Source organism: Mesocricetus auratus, unplaced genomic scaffold, assembly GCF_017639785.1.
Source record: "Mesocricetus auratus isolate SY011 unplaced genomic scaffold, BCM_Maur_2.0 Super-Scaffold_100040, whole genome shotgun sequence".
Classification (NCBI taxonomy): Eukaryota; Metazoa; Chordata; class Mammalia; order Rodentia; family Cricetidae; genus Mesocricetus; species Mesocricetus auratus.
This window is the reverse complement of record NW_024429217.1, coordinates 7,745,551-7,760,886: the sequence shown is the minus strand read 5'-3', so window position 1 is coordinate 7,760,886 and position 15,336 is coordinate 7,745,551. Positions and strand designations below refer to the sequence as shown.

At 38.0% G+C, this 15,336-nt stretch overlaps 1 protein-coding gene across 2 annotated transcripts in view; it reads left to right on the top strand.

The window, feature by feature from the left end:
* Cntn5 (contactin 5) overlaps window positions 1-15,336 on the top strand; it is a 1,164,510-nt gene that overhangs the window by 368,606 nt on the left and 780,568 nt on the right. The window lies entirely within an intron of this gene.

Below are 15,336 nucleotides of genomic sequence, written 5' to 3'. Positions count from 1 at the left end.
AAAAGAATGAAACAGTAAAGAAGAAAACATTGATAGTGATAATTGAAGGTTTCCTCCATACAATGTGTTTGAAATGCTTAGAAAATTAAAAGGGGAAATTGTGACTATTATGTTCACACATATGCCAGGGTTAACATGAATGCTAGACTTAAAAAGAATATTAGGGTTAAAGCAACAAGGTTGTGATCTCGCAGCCATTTACGCCAGAGGCATGCAGTGGGATATAAGCTATCCATGCTGACTAGATTAAAAAGTATAAGACACTGGGCAAACAAAAAAGCCAGTTTTGACAAGCTCTGCTTGGCTCCTGCAAGCTCCTACTGAACCACCAAGCCAGGGCTCTGTTAGCTTTATATATACATGTTTATATGTTATTATAATTATATGTTAATATAATATATATTATCAATGAATAATAAACATGTTTATATACATTCATGTGTTTAAAGCACCTCAAATTGTGGGTAAACATGGCTTCTAAGAAAGCCTCCACCTCTTCCAGGAAAGGTGCTATCCCAAATCTCTCCCAGATGGCCAAAGGCAAGAGAAATGGTAGGCAATGACTTGTACATCCAGTAACGTGAGGAAGGCTTTTGCCATTGCTGCTTGGCCCTGTCTTGCCTCCACCGTGGAGGTCGTACTTCACTGTTACTAAACCACCAAGCTCCTGAAACACACTTCAACTGCTTACTACTCTACATGCTTCCTAGTGAATTCCTATACTTGGTGATCATAAGAACAGAGATTGCTGCTGTGGTTCAGGTTGAGAGTGGGGGAGAGGATGGAGGCATGTCTGCTCATCCACAAAACGACTCAAGGTGATGTGGAAATGAGACAAACTACAGACTTTTGTCCATCAAATGCAACTTGCATCTAGGATAGAAATCCTAAGTGTTAAGGAAATAGGCTTAAAAATAAGATGCCCACGCTGGGCGGTGGTGGCATATGCCTTTAATCCCAGCACTCTCGAGGCAGAGGCAGGGGGATCGCTGTGAGTTCAAGGCCGGGCTGGACCCACAGCCTCCAAAACAATAAAGAAACCCTGTCTCGTAAAACCCAAAAAAAAAAAAGATCCCCAAACTCAGAAACCCAGAAATCCTTTCTGCCAAGGTACTAGAAGACAATACTTCTATTACCGAATAAGCAGTAAGATGGAATGTGAAGAAATCACAGTTTCAAGATTGTCAAAGACAGGAGCAGTCTTGCTCTTTCTTCCAGGCAAGCAGAAAATGCTCATTCTATCACACACCAACATGGACAATAATAACAGGTCCTCAAGTAAGAGGACAATATCTTTTGTAATGCAGAATTCATGCTAGCTTTCTTGGTAATTGGGACTGCTATCTGTGCTAGATAATTGCCTTTATCTACAGCAAAAACAAACTTGTCTTAATGACATGATATAATTCTCCAATTTGGAGAAAGGAACCCAAGGAAATCAGGCTGTTTCTCTCCCAATGAAAATAGAGTTTGCATTTGAAAGAGATAGCTCCCAGGTCCTTGACTTGGATACTGGAGCTTATGAAACTGTCAAAAGGCTTATTTAATATCCAAAAAATGCATATATGTTTCAAGGAAATTTTCTAAGGTATGATTTCTAGCAAAAAGGTAGTCTAGTTTCAAGAGGAGTCACTTATGCATACTATCATATCATCTGCAAGAAGTGAAAGTTTGACTTTTGTTGTGTTATTGCTCTTGCTAGAACTTTGAGTACTATATTAAACAGATATGGATAGAGTTGATAGCCTTTGTCTTGTTCCTGATTTTAGTGGAATTGCTTTGAGTTTCTCTCCTTTAATTTGATGTTAGCTGTCAGCTTGCTGTATAGAGCTATTTATTGTGTTTGAGTGTGTTCCTTGTATCCCTGATCTTTCCAAGAACTTTATCATGAAGTCATGTTGGAATTTTTCAAAGGATTTTTCAGTATCTAATAAGATGATTAGGTGGTTTTTATTTTTTTCAGTTTTTTATATGGTTTTTATATGGTAGACTATGTTGACAGATTTTCATATGTTGAACCATCCCTGCATCTCTGGGGTGAAGCCAGTTGATCGTGGTAGATAATTTTTTGAAGTGTTTATGGATTTGTTTTCCCAGTATTTTTGCATTAATGATCATGAGGGAAATTAGTATGTAATTCACTTTCTTTGCTGCATCTTTGCATGGTTTTGGTATCAGGGTACTGTAGCTTCATAGAAAGAGTTTAGCAATGTCTCTTCTGTGGTCTATTGTATGGAACAATTTGAGGAGTATTGATATTAGTTCTTCTTTGAATTTCTGGTAGACTTCTCTACTGAAACTATCTGGCCCTGGCATTTTTTTTGGTTGGGAGAATTTTAATAATGGCTTCTATGTCCTTGGGGTTATAGGTCTATTTAAAGGGCTTAATCTGGTATTAATTTAATTTTTTATCTTTAATTTATTTTTAATTTAATTTATATTAGAAACAAGTTTGCTTCACATGTCAATCCTAGGTACCTCTCCCTCCCCTCCTCTCCCCACCCCCTTTCAACCAGCTCCCATCCCCTTCCCCAATCCCCACTACATGCTTCCAAGCGGGTGAGGCCCTTGTTTTGGCATCTCAAAAGTCTGTGGTATGATCTGGGGCAGGGCCTAGGCCCTCACCTATCTGTCCAGGCAGAGATAGCATCCCTCCACATGAAATGGGCTCCCAAAATACATCTGGATGAAAGGGTTAAATGCTGATTTACTGCCTGAGACACTAAAGGATGCTGAGGCCTCCTCACTGCCACCCACATTCATGGGGTCTGAATCAGTCCCTTGCTTGCCTCTCTGCTGTTAGTCTGGGGTCTATGAGCTCCCCCATGGCCTCCTCTCTCCTCCTCTTCACACCCTCTCTTTCTCCCAGCTTCCTTACCCCTCCCCCCTCCCTCTGTGCTCCCAATCCCCTAATAAGATTCTGTCCTGCTCCCCTTCTCTTCACGGTGACATCACATTTATGCACTGTGACATCACTATAGTGCACTATGACATCACAATTATGCATTGTGACATCACAATACTGCACTATGACATCACAATTATACATCGTAACATCACTATACTGCACTGTGACATCACAATTATACATTGCGACATTACTACACTGCACTGTGACATCACAATTATGCATTGTGACATCACTATGCTGCATATCTTACTTAGGGTCCTCCCTGTTTCCCAGACATTCTGGCAGGTGATTGTAGACTGGCACTCCCCTGTTTCAGGTCTAAAATCCATATATGAGTGAGTATATACCATGTTTGTCTTTTTGTGACTGGGATACCTCACTCAGGATGGTTTCTTCTAGTGCCATCCATTTGCCAGTAAATTTCAAGATTCCACTGTTTGTTTTCCACTGAATAGTACCCCATTGTGTAAATATACCACGTTTTCTCTATCCACTCTTCAGCTGATGGGCATCTAGGTTGCTCCCAGGTTCTGGCTCTTACAAACAATGCTGCTATGAATACAGTGGAACAGATGTCCTTGTATGAAAGTGCATCATTTTGGTATATTCCTAAGAGTGGAATTGGTGGATCTTGTGGTAGATTGATTTTCATTTTCCTGAAGAATCTCCATACTGATTTCCAAAGTGGCTGTGAGAGTTAGAACTCCCATCAGGAGTGGAGGAGTGTTCCCCTCTCTCCACATCCTCTCCAGCATGAATTGTCATTGGTGTTTTTGATTTTAGCCTTTCTGACAGAAGTAAGATGGTATCTCAGAGTTGTTTTGATTTGCATTTCCCTGATGGATAGGGATGTGGAGAACTTTCTCAAGTGTCTCTCAGCTATTTTATACTCCTCTATTGAGAATTCTCTATTTACTACTGTTCCCCAATTTTTATTTGGATCCTTTAGTGTTTTGGAGATTTGCTTCTTGAGTTCTTTGTAAATTTTTAAGATCAGCCTTCTGTCAGATGTGGGGTTAGTGAATATCTTTTCCCAATCTGTTGGCTGCCTTTTTGTCTTATTGACTGTGTCCTTTGCCTTACAGAAGCTTCTCAGTTTCAGGAGGTCATATTTATTAATTGTTGATCTCAGTGTCTATGCTACTGGTGTTATGTTCAGGAAGCCATCTCCTGTACCAATTCATTCAAGGGTACCTCCCACTTTCTCTTCTCAGAGTTTCAATGTGGCTGGATTTATGTTGAGGTCTTTGATCCATTTGGGCTTAAGTTTTGTGCATGGCAATAGACATGGGTCTATCTGCGGTCTTCTACATGCCACCATTTGATGAAGATGCTGTCTTTTTTCCAATGTATAATTTTATCTTCTTTGTCAAAAATCAAGTATTCATAGGTGTGTTAGTATCAGGGCTTTCAATTTTGATTCCATTGGTCTACCTGTCTATTTTTGGGCCGAGACAAAGCTGTTATCTGGACTATAGCTTTATAATAGAGTTTAAAGTCCGGGATGGTGATGTCTTCAGACATTCCTTTATTGTACAGGGTTGTTTTGGCTATTCTGGATCTTTTCTTTTCCAAATAAAGTTGACTATTGTTCTTTCAAGGTCTGTGAAAAATTGTGCCGCTATTTTCATGGGGATTGTGTTGAATCTGTAGATTGCTTTTGGCAAGATTGCCATTTTTACTATGTTAATCCTACCTACCAAAGAGCGTGGGGGATCCTTCCATTTTCTGGTATCTTCTTTAATTTCTTTCTTTAAAAACTCAAAGTTCTTGCTGTACAGGTCTTTCACTTGCTTGGTTAGCATTATCCACAAATAATTTATGTTGTTTGGGATAATTGTGAAGGGTGAAGTTTCTCAAATTTAATTTTGATATGTGGTACCTAACTAGAAAATTGTTCATTTATTTTAGATTTTCCAATTTTTTTAAGTACAAATTTTTTAAATATGACCTATAGATCATTTGGATTTCCTCAGGGTGTGTTGTTATGTCCCCCTTTCCTTTCTCATTTTGTTAATTTGGAATTCTTTTTCTACCTTTTGCATAGTTTTTATGTGAGTTTGTCTATTGGTTGATTTTCTTTAACAAACTCTTTGCTTCAATGATTTTCTACATCCTCTCCTATTTGTTTCTGTTTTATTTATTTCAGCCCTCAGTTTGATTATTTCCTAGTTTCTGCTCCTCATGGGTGAGCGTGCTTCCTTTTGTCCTGTAGCTTTCAGGTGTACTTTTAAGTTACTAGTGTGTCTTTTCTCCAAATTCTTTATGTAGGCATTAAGTGCAGTGAACTTTCCTCTTAGCACTGCTCTTATAGTGTCCCATAAGTTTGGGTATGTTTTGCATTCATTTTCATTGAATTGCAGAAAGTCTTTTTATTTATTTATTTATTTATTTATTTATTTATTCCTTGACCCAGTGGTGATTCATTGAGCACTGTTCAGTTTCCATGAGTTTGTAGACTTTCTGTAATTCATGTTGTTGGTGAATTTTAACTTCAACTTCACTGATCTGATAAGATACAGTGGGATTTCCATTATTTTATTTGTTGAGGTTTGCTTTGTGACCAATATGTCTTTAATGTTAGAGAAGGTTTCATAAGGTGCTGAGAAGAAGGTACATTGTTTTGTGTTTGGATGGAAAGTTCTATAGATCTCCATTAAGTCTATTTGAGTCATAATATGTTATTTACTTTATTTCTCTGCTAAGTTTCTATCTGGCAGACTTGTCCATTGGTTTGAGTGGGGTGTTTCAGTCTCCAACTATAGTGAGTGAAGTTTGATATATGATTTAAGTTTTTGTTATGTTTCTTTTACACATGTGGGTTCCCTTGTATTTGGGGAATAAATAGAACTGGTAATTTTTTGAAAAGAAACAAGAAAAATAATTTGAGAGTATATACATGAGATTGTCTCTACAAAGAGCCACAAAATCTCAGTGACATGAAGACAGAATATAGAAATGACAGGCTAAAGGGATAGAAAGAATGTAGACAGGACAGAAGGGTTAGAGAGAGCAAGAAGCTGTCTCATGGTTAGCTGAGAGGCCTTTGCCAGAATCAGGTAACTAAAGTGAAGGTGTCCTACCACAGAAGGTGGTGGAGGGGAGCAGAATGTGTGATGCTGTGTGATGAAGGTGGTACTCCAAGTTAGTATGACAGAAAGTGAATATTTTGACTCAAGTATGATGAGGAATTAGATTCTTTTCTTTCCTGTCTTTTCTTTTTAGATTTAGTATTCTTTCAAACATTACATCCCAACTGACCACAGGTTCCCCTCTGTGCACTCATGTAAGTCCCACCCATACTCCTACAACTTCTCCTGTCCCCTAGATCCACTGCTCCTCTGTTTCTGATCAGAAAAGGGCAGGCCTCCCATGATCATCAACCAAACACAGCATAAACATTTGTAATAAGACTAAGCACAAACTGTGATCTCAGTCCTGAATGAGACAATGCAGTAGAATGAAGAGTGCCCCAAGAGCAGGCGAAAGAGTCAGAAATGCCCCCATGCCCACCGTTAGGAGTCCCACAGAAAACTCCAAGCTACATCCGGTCCTTAAGAGTAAAGGCTGAAAGAAAAGAGAATCATGGAATCATAGTGTTCCCTGACTTGATGCTAATCTACCAAAGTTGTTGAAATTCCTTTGGATGGAGGAGACAGTAGGAAGTTGTCTTGTTCCCAGAGGGTAATTCGTGACTACCAGGAGGTGACCTTTTGGGGCAGGAGAGGTTAAGATCTAAAACATTATTGCTGGGCCATTTCAGAAAGTGTGGAGAACAAAAGTTCTGAAGACTGATGGGAGCAAGACAACCTTCCTCTCCCCTTAGCTCAGTCTTTCTGAGTCTGTGAGGAAACATAACCCCTCATGAATGCAGCAGAGCAAATCACAACTCTTGCAGAAAAAAATAACCCCCCTAGTTTTCCTAATGATTAATTCCTCAGAACAACAAAAACTGTAATTGTTATCTTCCATGTAGTTTATTTCTTAACAAAGAAATTGCAATATATTCACTTTGTATTTGGGGTATTTAGTATTCATATTTATGATAATAATATCAGGTAATGTATGTTTGTATTCAAAGCTGCGATAGTATGTATATGATAAAGAATTTTTTTAGGATTTAATACCTATACAGTATTTGAATGCTTGTCTTTGACTTTTTCTAATTAATGTTTAATTCAAATGTGGCTAAAGTGATTGAACTTAGTATTTGATCTCTAGGGAGTATCATTGTAATGCACATCATACAACAGCAAGATCACACTTGTTGAATTCATGCAGACATTTAATTTTTTATTATAATTGCTTATATGTATATATGATGTGTGTGTGTGTTGGGGCATATATGGGTCATGCATGGCATGCTTGTTTAGCTAAGCGGACAACTTCATGTTGCAGCATCTCTCCATCCATTTTTCTAGGTTTCAAGGTCAAGTGCTGATCACAGGGCTTATACAGCAAATACCTTTGACCACTGGGCCATCTGGCCTGCTCGCCTGTGTGTTCTGAAGATTAGAAATGCTTATGCATTCAGCTGAATCAATGTAAGGGAGTGGATGATGCTAGCAGATGTGATGTATGGAACAGATGTTTTTTTGTGTGTGTATGTGTGTGAAATAATCTTTAAAGAAAGAAATAGAATTTTGAACAATGATTAAAGGACTCACATTTGCCATCAGAAGGATGCAGGTGGTGTTTCTCTGCATTCCATAGAGCTAAAAGAAATACCAGTTCATTTGCATGAGAAAGCAATGAAGCAGAACTCAGAGCTGTGGGAAGATGTAGCCGTTCCTGTTTATTCAGGGAGGTCTTCAGTTCCTAGCTTATAAACAAAGGTATAGGGCCCAGACTTATATCATCTAAGTCCAGGAGACATGTGGCCCAGTTTAACTTAATTCCTGCATTAACGGAGTAACAGAACGAAGCAGGGAAGCAGGCTTCGTTCTACAAGGCATATTTGACACCACGGTTTTGATTTCCTGTTTGATGTCAGGAAAACAATTGAAACACATGTTTTCATGCAGTGCTCACATTTTACTGTCATTCTGCGTTGTGTTGTGTTTTGCTTTCCTAAGCAGGCAATAGCATTTATTCATTTTGGGGTATCTTGCCACTTCTAAAATCATCCAGGAAGCTGACAGCATCCCACTCATAAACAGAGTCACTCCTTTATCGATCTGAGCTTTGAAGAGTTTAGTCTTAGGGAACAGTCTACCAGCTTCAGTTATAAATGGCAGGTAAAAGCTATAGCATTTAGCTACCTGTCTGGCTCTGTGAAATAGAACCCAGAATGCATACCTCTTCGCTTCCTTTGTTGTGTCCAGAAGTTTATGCCGTAATCCCAGCTTCCTCCCATTCTTTAGAAACAGAAGTGAATGAGTTTGTGCAGAAAAAAAAAGGCACAACTTGGCTGATAAAAGCTTCTAGGATGAACTTTTGAGATCTACAAACAGTAACTCAGATGCTACAGCGAAAGCTAGTTGGCTTCCCCAGCTGTGCTTATTTAGTTATTCATTTCACAATGTGTTCATATGAAGCAGGTGCCTGAAATTTCTGTGGGAATGGTGCACATATTTAGAAAGCTCCTGTTTCTACTAGGCATGTTGTTTTGACAACTTAAGAAAATTTTCTTCATTAAAATGAATGCCATTCTCCTTAATTTCTCAGCTAAATCAGTAACTAAGACTACTGTTTAAGATCTAATCTCATGCAGCTTGAGGGCAGTACTTAATGTGACTCATAGCAAAGAAAATAGCCACAATACACTTCACTTAAAGACACTTGAACCTGATGTGTCTGCAGTCCAGTTAAATTTACTGAAACACAACTCTAGGGTATCTTTTAGGATCAATGCTACTTTTCAAAGTTTGACACAATGCTCTTTAAGTAGAGAAGTTCAATATAATACTGGAAGAACACATGTTCCTTCCTTCCATGTAGAAAAGGCAGTTTGACAGTTTTCCTGACAAGATAAACATTTACTTTTCTTTCAACAACAGTGGCATAATTACAGGGTTTAGCAATACTTCCATAAAGGACGACTTTTGTGCAGTGCCATGATATTTAGAACAGTCCCATGTAAATGCCATTCTTTGAAGAAAAGAAGGACATTTGTCAAGATGTTACAGCTAGGAAGGTGGAGGATCACTGAATAAACCTTATACTAATGACCTTTTAAAATGTATTCCTTTTGTTTATTTTCGTATGTATGTGTGTGCACTTGAGTGAGTTCATGTGGGCCATATACCTGCAATGGCTCACATGTCAGAGGAGGGTACTATTGAGTGGAGCTGGAGGAGCAGGTACTTTTGAACCACAGCATAGGTGCTGGGAATCAAACCTGGGTCCTCCTCAAGAGAATTCAGAAATGTAAATTACATTGGACTTCTTGATTAAAGCTACTCAGCAGCTCCCCGGGTGAGCTCTTTTGCTTTACTCAGGAAGACTTAGAAATTAAGTCACCTCAGACTTCATGCTTCTGCACACTATTAGGAAAGAGCAACTTCACCCTGAAACTCACCCATGTGCTCTCTGCGGCAGCAGTGCGGCTCCATCTTTCATGTGGGATGTTTGGTCCATGGCATGCATATAGATTTTCTTCACTGCAGACAAGGTTTGCAAAGGAAAGATAGCTGTTTGGTGGACGTTAGCCACTCAGACAAACAGAAGACGTTTACAGTTAGTGGATAATTAGCATCCTTTGCCCGAGATGAAAGTTGTATCAGACAGTCCCCCTAGCCTCACATTTATAATATTTATAGACCAGGAAATTATTTTTGAAGAGGTTATTTGGGAAAGACAGAGTTTGAGATGCGTACTTTGTACGTATCAGGTAGAGTAGAATTCAGGTCAAAGTAACATATTCCTGACTCCGAAAAACACTGTGGATGGTTCAGAACTGGTCATGCACACTGATGTCCTGTGGAATAGGAAGGATCACCTTTCCGTGACAGTGCTGTCCAAGATCTGGGTTGACTTCAGGAGCAAGAAGAGATTGGAGTGAGTGGCATCAATCTGAGTGTTCACTGACTCTCAGTGATAGTGATACACTGAGGGCTTCAGGGAATACTGTGATAAACATATTACAAATATTACCCTAATTATTTGCACAGAGAGTCCTGTATGTCTGGTGTCTGTTTCACAGATAGGTAACTAGGGACACGGTATTGAACTGCTTGTATTAAGATTGAGAATGAAGTAGAGTGGATGTCTTGGTGAATAGATAATTGTTTTTATTCTGGCTGCCTAAAATAACTTTTATAATTTAGTTAAGTATTTGTTTGGAAGGAGGTTCAGTGGATGGGAGATGTTCATGTGACATGTGCTTATAAAAGCTCAGGATACAACTTGTTCTTCCTGTCAATTCTTGCCCTTCTACCATACTCAGGGAAATAGGCTTGCAGATAGATAGCTTCACCCCCATGCCTCCTGAATGGTCTTAGTCATTTTGCAGTATTTCTCACTGAGGTATGCTATTGCAGTAGCTTCAAGTTTTGTAATTGTACACTTGGTTGGGTATTCTCAAAGTCACTGATAAGTGTATTTGCTGTTATTTGATTTGTTACTCAAAATATATTATCTTCAGATCTTCTCTAGCTCAGCTCTATCTGGTCTAGCAGTTATAATTCACATTCCATTATGTTTATAAAATATTCTCAGTATGTTATCATCTCATCACCATGGTTTTCATAGTGGGTACCACGCATTCTGTAATGTCTAACCTTAGACTGAAGGCTGCCAATCTTGCCCTGCTGCTGCTTCTATTGAGCTTTGGAATGTCCGCTTTTATTGCTTACTGTTTCAATCCTGTAAATTATTTTTAAATGAAATTCAGTACAGAAAATTATCAAATGTATTCCAAGTAGGTGATAGAGACTCTGTGTTAATACAATAAATAACATCTAATATTGGCTGAAGTACACAATATGCTTGAAAGAAATTGTCTCAGAACTCTGAATATGTACACCATATTCCCAGACACAGTTATACATTAGTTTAATTTGATCACACCTAGTTGGTCACAGCACACATCCACAGTGAAAAAAATATCTAGGCTACTATGAGACTCAGGCAATCTGTCATTTGACCACAAACATGCTGTGGCTTGCTCTAATACACAAAACTAAATATCCAAATATTATTCACTGTGAGACAGTTACCATGATGCCAATGTGTTTCCTATTTACGTTTTATTGTTTTTCACAAATGAATTGTTATTCAATATACACTGGTATATTCTCTTTGTCACTCAATGAAAGTGTCTAACCCATGAATGGTTACAAACATTCAATTAAGTTTCATATTTAACAGTCTCCTTCACTATGAGAAACTTTAGTAATCAAATGAAAATATCTCTTCTCTGTCCCTTAAGAAAGATGACCCTCAACTTCAACAAAAGTTAGGTTCATCCAAAAAATCCAACCATTTAATGAGCTATAATAAAAAATGTTGTGTCATAATTTAAAACATTTCAAAAATCATTTTTGAAATGCAGATTTTTGAATAATAAATGAGAGCATTCATTGATGTTTCCTCTAGGTCTGCATCTACTTTGAAAAAGTATTAACAGTGTTTCCATTTCCTCAGTATGATGCTAATGTAAACAAGAGACAGCCTGGGCCTACAGAGATGGTGAATCAATTAAGAACTCATAGTGGCTGCAGAGATGGTGAATCAATGAAGAACTCATAGTGCTCTTCCAGTACCCCATAGCTCACAGCCACCTGGAACTCCAGCTCCAGGAAATCCTATATCCTCCTCTGGCCTCTACAGACATTTCCTCTCACATGGCAGACACATGAAGACATACGAAAAAAAAAATTATACAGAAGAGAGGCTGTCATGTGTTCTCTATATCACTGCCTGAGGTTGTTAGGGAGTAGCTGCAATTGCTCAGCCTGCATTGTCTCAATGGATTTATTATGGTTATGAGAACATTAAATATTATCTTGTCTTTATATATGGAAGCAGATATCTGGTCTCTATTGTCTTGATATCCAAAGTCCTGACACTTTATTTATTGAAGTCGTTCACTCAGTGTTATACTTTACCATTCATTTAACTGTCCATCTGCCCAGAGATTTTTACATGTATATAAGAAAAGAGGAATATAGATAATTCTTGTGTTTTTGATAGCAAATCAACATTAGATACAAACTGTCTGCCTTCAAGACAGTGTCAACTCTGAACTTTCATACAGTGTTAAAACTGTTCCAGGTACCATATGGCATAGTAACTACAGAACTGGTGACTGGTAGGTGGTGAGCAAAATAACAATAAGCAAACATATACTATAAATAACTTCTGAAGGTTATTGCAATATGAGTGAAACTAAAAAGTTGATGAAGGCATTCTAAGTAATATACCTAAAGGTTTTATTTTAGACAAAGTGGCTAAATGATGATTAAATGTAAGAATGTTTGCAAATTATCTTGGAGGGAAACAAATGAACTCCCATTAAAACATCCACAAGTTGAAACACATTTTATTCAGTCAAGAATTAAAAGAGCAACTAGGCCAGGAACAAACAGCTAAGAGAGTCTAGGGATGAAATCAGAGGTGGGTGACAAAACTAAGCTGTGTGCACATGAAGCCCAGGTTAAAGACTAGATATGTAACCTGAGTTTTTAAGTTAAGATAAAGTTTAATGTGTCAGGTTTAAATGTATCTTAACCCCAAAGGATTTGCAATTAATAATCACAAATACTGTACATACTATTCAGAAACTGGTTATGCACAACTGTATTTAAATATGGATAAACGCTACACTATAGATACTGCCCTTGCATATCAATTAAGATTCTGAATCAAGTTATCTCAGGAAAACCAATGACCTTTGATGCTGAAGTGGGAATAAAATTTTAAATATACACAAAATATATATGTCAATAAGGACACAAACAAGATAAAAATGTGCAAAACAGTATAGATAATTCGAACAAATTAAAGAAGTACCAAGTGAGAAGGCGTTGAATTGGTGGAACCAGAAATGAGTGTATTAGTCTGTGAGTGGTTCATAGTTCCTACAGTTTAAAAACACGTTTCCTTCAAAATTTCCCCATAACTTCCAGCAAATGGGGGTAATTACATCTAAAAGTGATTCATCTTGACAAGTGTTTCTGTAAATTACAGCAGCTAATTTTTAGTGAGTTAGGGTTATTGGGATACTGCTCAGGTGCAAGTGGTATGTATTTCTATTTAAATTTTAATGCCAAGTTAATTACTTTGTGTGCAACTAAAATGGCAACAGGAAATATTGGGGAAATTTAAAACCCAAATAATTTCATATGAACATAAAGGACTATTCCTTGTTTTCTTGAATATGAGCCACTGGAGATGAGAAATTCTGTGCATATTGTCTGTGCCCTTAGTCCTAATGTAAGTAGACACTACAACCTTTGAAAAATCCTTTGTGGTTTCTGCTTGGAGTTCAGAATTTCTCAATGAGTAGCTACATGGATGGATGTTCATGGCAGTCAGGAATGGTAAAACCTAAGAAAGACACTGAGGGTACAGTGGATGTAGAGGTGTCCCTGAGAACAGCTTAAGGGCCTGACTTTGGATTCCCCAGTACCTATCTAAAATACTTGGACAATGCTGCACTCGCCTGTAATGGTAGTTGAGGATGGTGAAGACAAGGGGATCCCTATGGATCACTGCAACCTAATCTTGTGAATTCATGAGCTTCAGGTGCAGTGAGAGACTCTGCCTCAAAAAAACTATGATAGAGAATACTGAGGAAGACATCTTACATTTATCTGGGTCCTCTATGTTCACACACTTCCATGTGCACACACACACACACATGCATGAGCATCACACTTAAAAACGTTGTCTAGATGTTTGGACATTCAGAAGCATGTCACCTTTGAAGATTTCCTATGGAAAAGTGCTGCAGCTAATATTTTTCAGTGCTTTTAACTTCGGACGAATGAAAGTCTCGTAAGGAACAAACTTAAACTAACATTTGTTCTGTCTCTTTGTTCTTGACTGATAGTACCTGTTAAATCAGAGAGACCTATCACATATTGAGTCAAAGTGAATTATGACCTTATTATGCTCAGTTTTCCGTAATTTAAATAATAAATTTGGAGTTGCAGTAGTCATTTGGGACCAGTAGATACAGCCTTAATTATAGCACAAACTCATACTCTAAAATTATCATGGAGTGTGTGTGTGTGTGTGTGTGTGTGTGTGTGTGTGTGATGTGTGTTTCTGCATATTCATGTATATTAGTAAGAGTACAAACATGACAAAGAATGTTCTGGATATCAGAGGACTCTCTCAAGCGTCAATCATTACCTTCTACCTTTTTATACAGGGCCTTTTGTTGTTAATTGTTGCATGATTCAGTCTAGCTGACCCTGCCACTTCTAAGGATCCACCAGGATCTGTGTTCCATCTCAACAGGTTTCCAAGAGTTACAGACATAGGCTACTTCATCCAGCTTTATTTGGGTCTCTGGGACTGGCACTTACGTGTCACTCTGCTTCTCTAAGCACTTTATATGTTGAGCCATCTTCCAGGCATGTTTCACAGCCTTTAAGACTTGGTGTTCTCTGATAGCTAACACCTTTTATATTTTCTAAAGAAAACAAACATCTTTAAAACTAAAGAAAACAAACATCTTTAAATCTAAAAAAAAAAAAGTCATTTGGCTATGACTCCACAAGCATTCTCATCATGTTCAGCTCAAAATACTGCTAGATTGAGCCTCAGGATTCCTTTTCCCCTGAGTTTCCTTTCATTCAAAAGAGAAAAGGAATTCCAGGGCTGGGGAGGATGTGTCATTTATCCATCAAATCCCGAGTCAGCTATTCTTATTTCCTCTTCTATGTTTCCTCATCTTAAGTGGAATCTCTCTCTCTCTCTCTCTCTCTCTCTCTCTCTCTCTCTCTCTCTCTCTCTCTCTCTCTCTCTCTCTCTCCCTAACACCCTTTTTACTTTTTTGCTTATGTGCTATCTAGTTGTGTGGCTGAAATATCTATGTTCCATAGAAACTACTGGACCCACGTGGGCTGCTTTAATTATGGGAGATTTGCGTAGATGTTTCAGTGTTAATCTAAGAATTTGTGGAGATGTGATGGAGAGAGCTTATCACTTTCCTCTTTTTAGTTTAAAATTTTTTTGCAAGCATGTGGCTGTGACATCCAAACTAAAGCTTAGAAAAAAGACAAACAAAATTAGCATTTCGAATTAGCAAAATAAAAGGTTTAGTTATTCTCCACACCAGAAAAAAAAATCTCCCACTTTATACCTCTATGGCGCAATAAAAGGAGGCAGAGGAACATTAATGCGGCCAGAACTGGTAAGAAATCTGCGCATGAACTGGAGTTTACCAACACGAACTGGGGTTTATAAACCTAATGCTACAAAATGTAGGGTCCCTCAGTTGATTTTTTTCTTTCTGTTAATGTGATAGAATA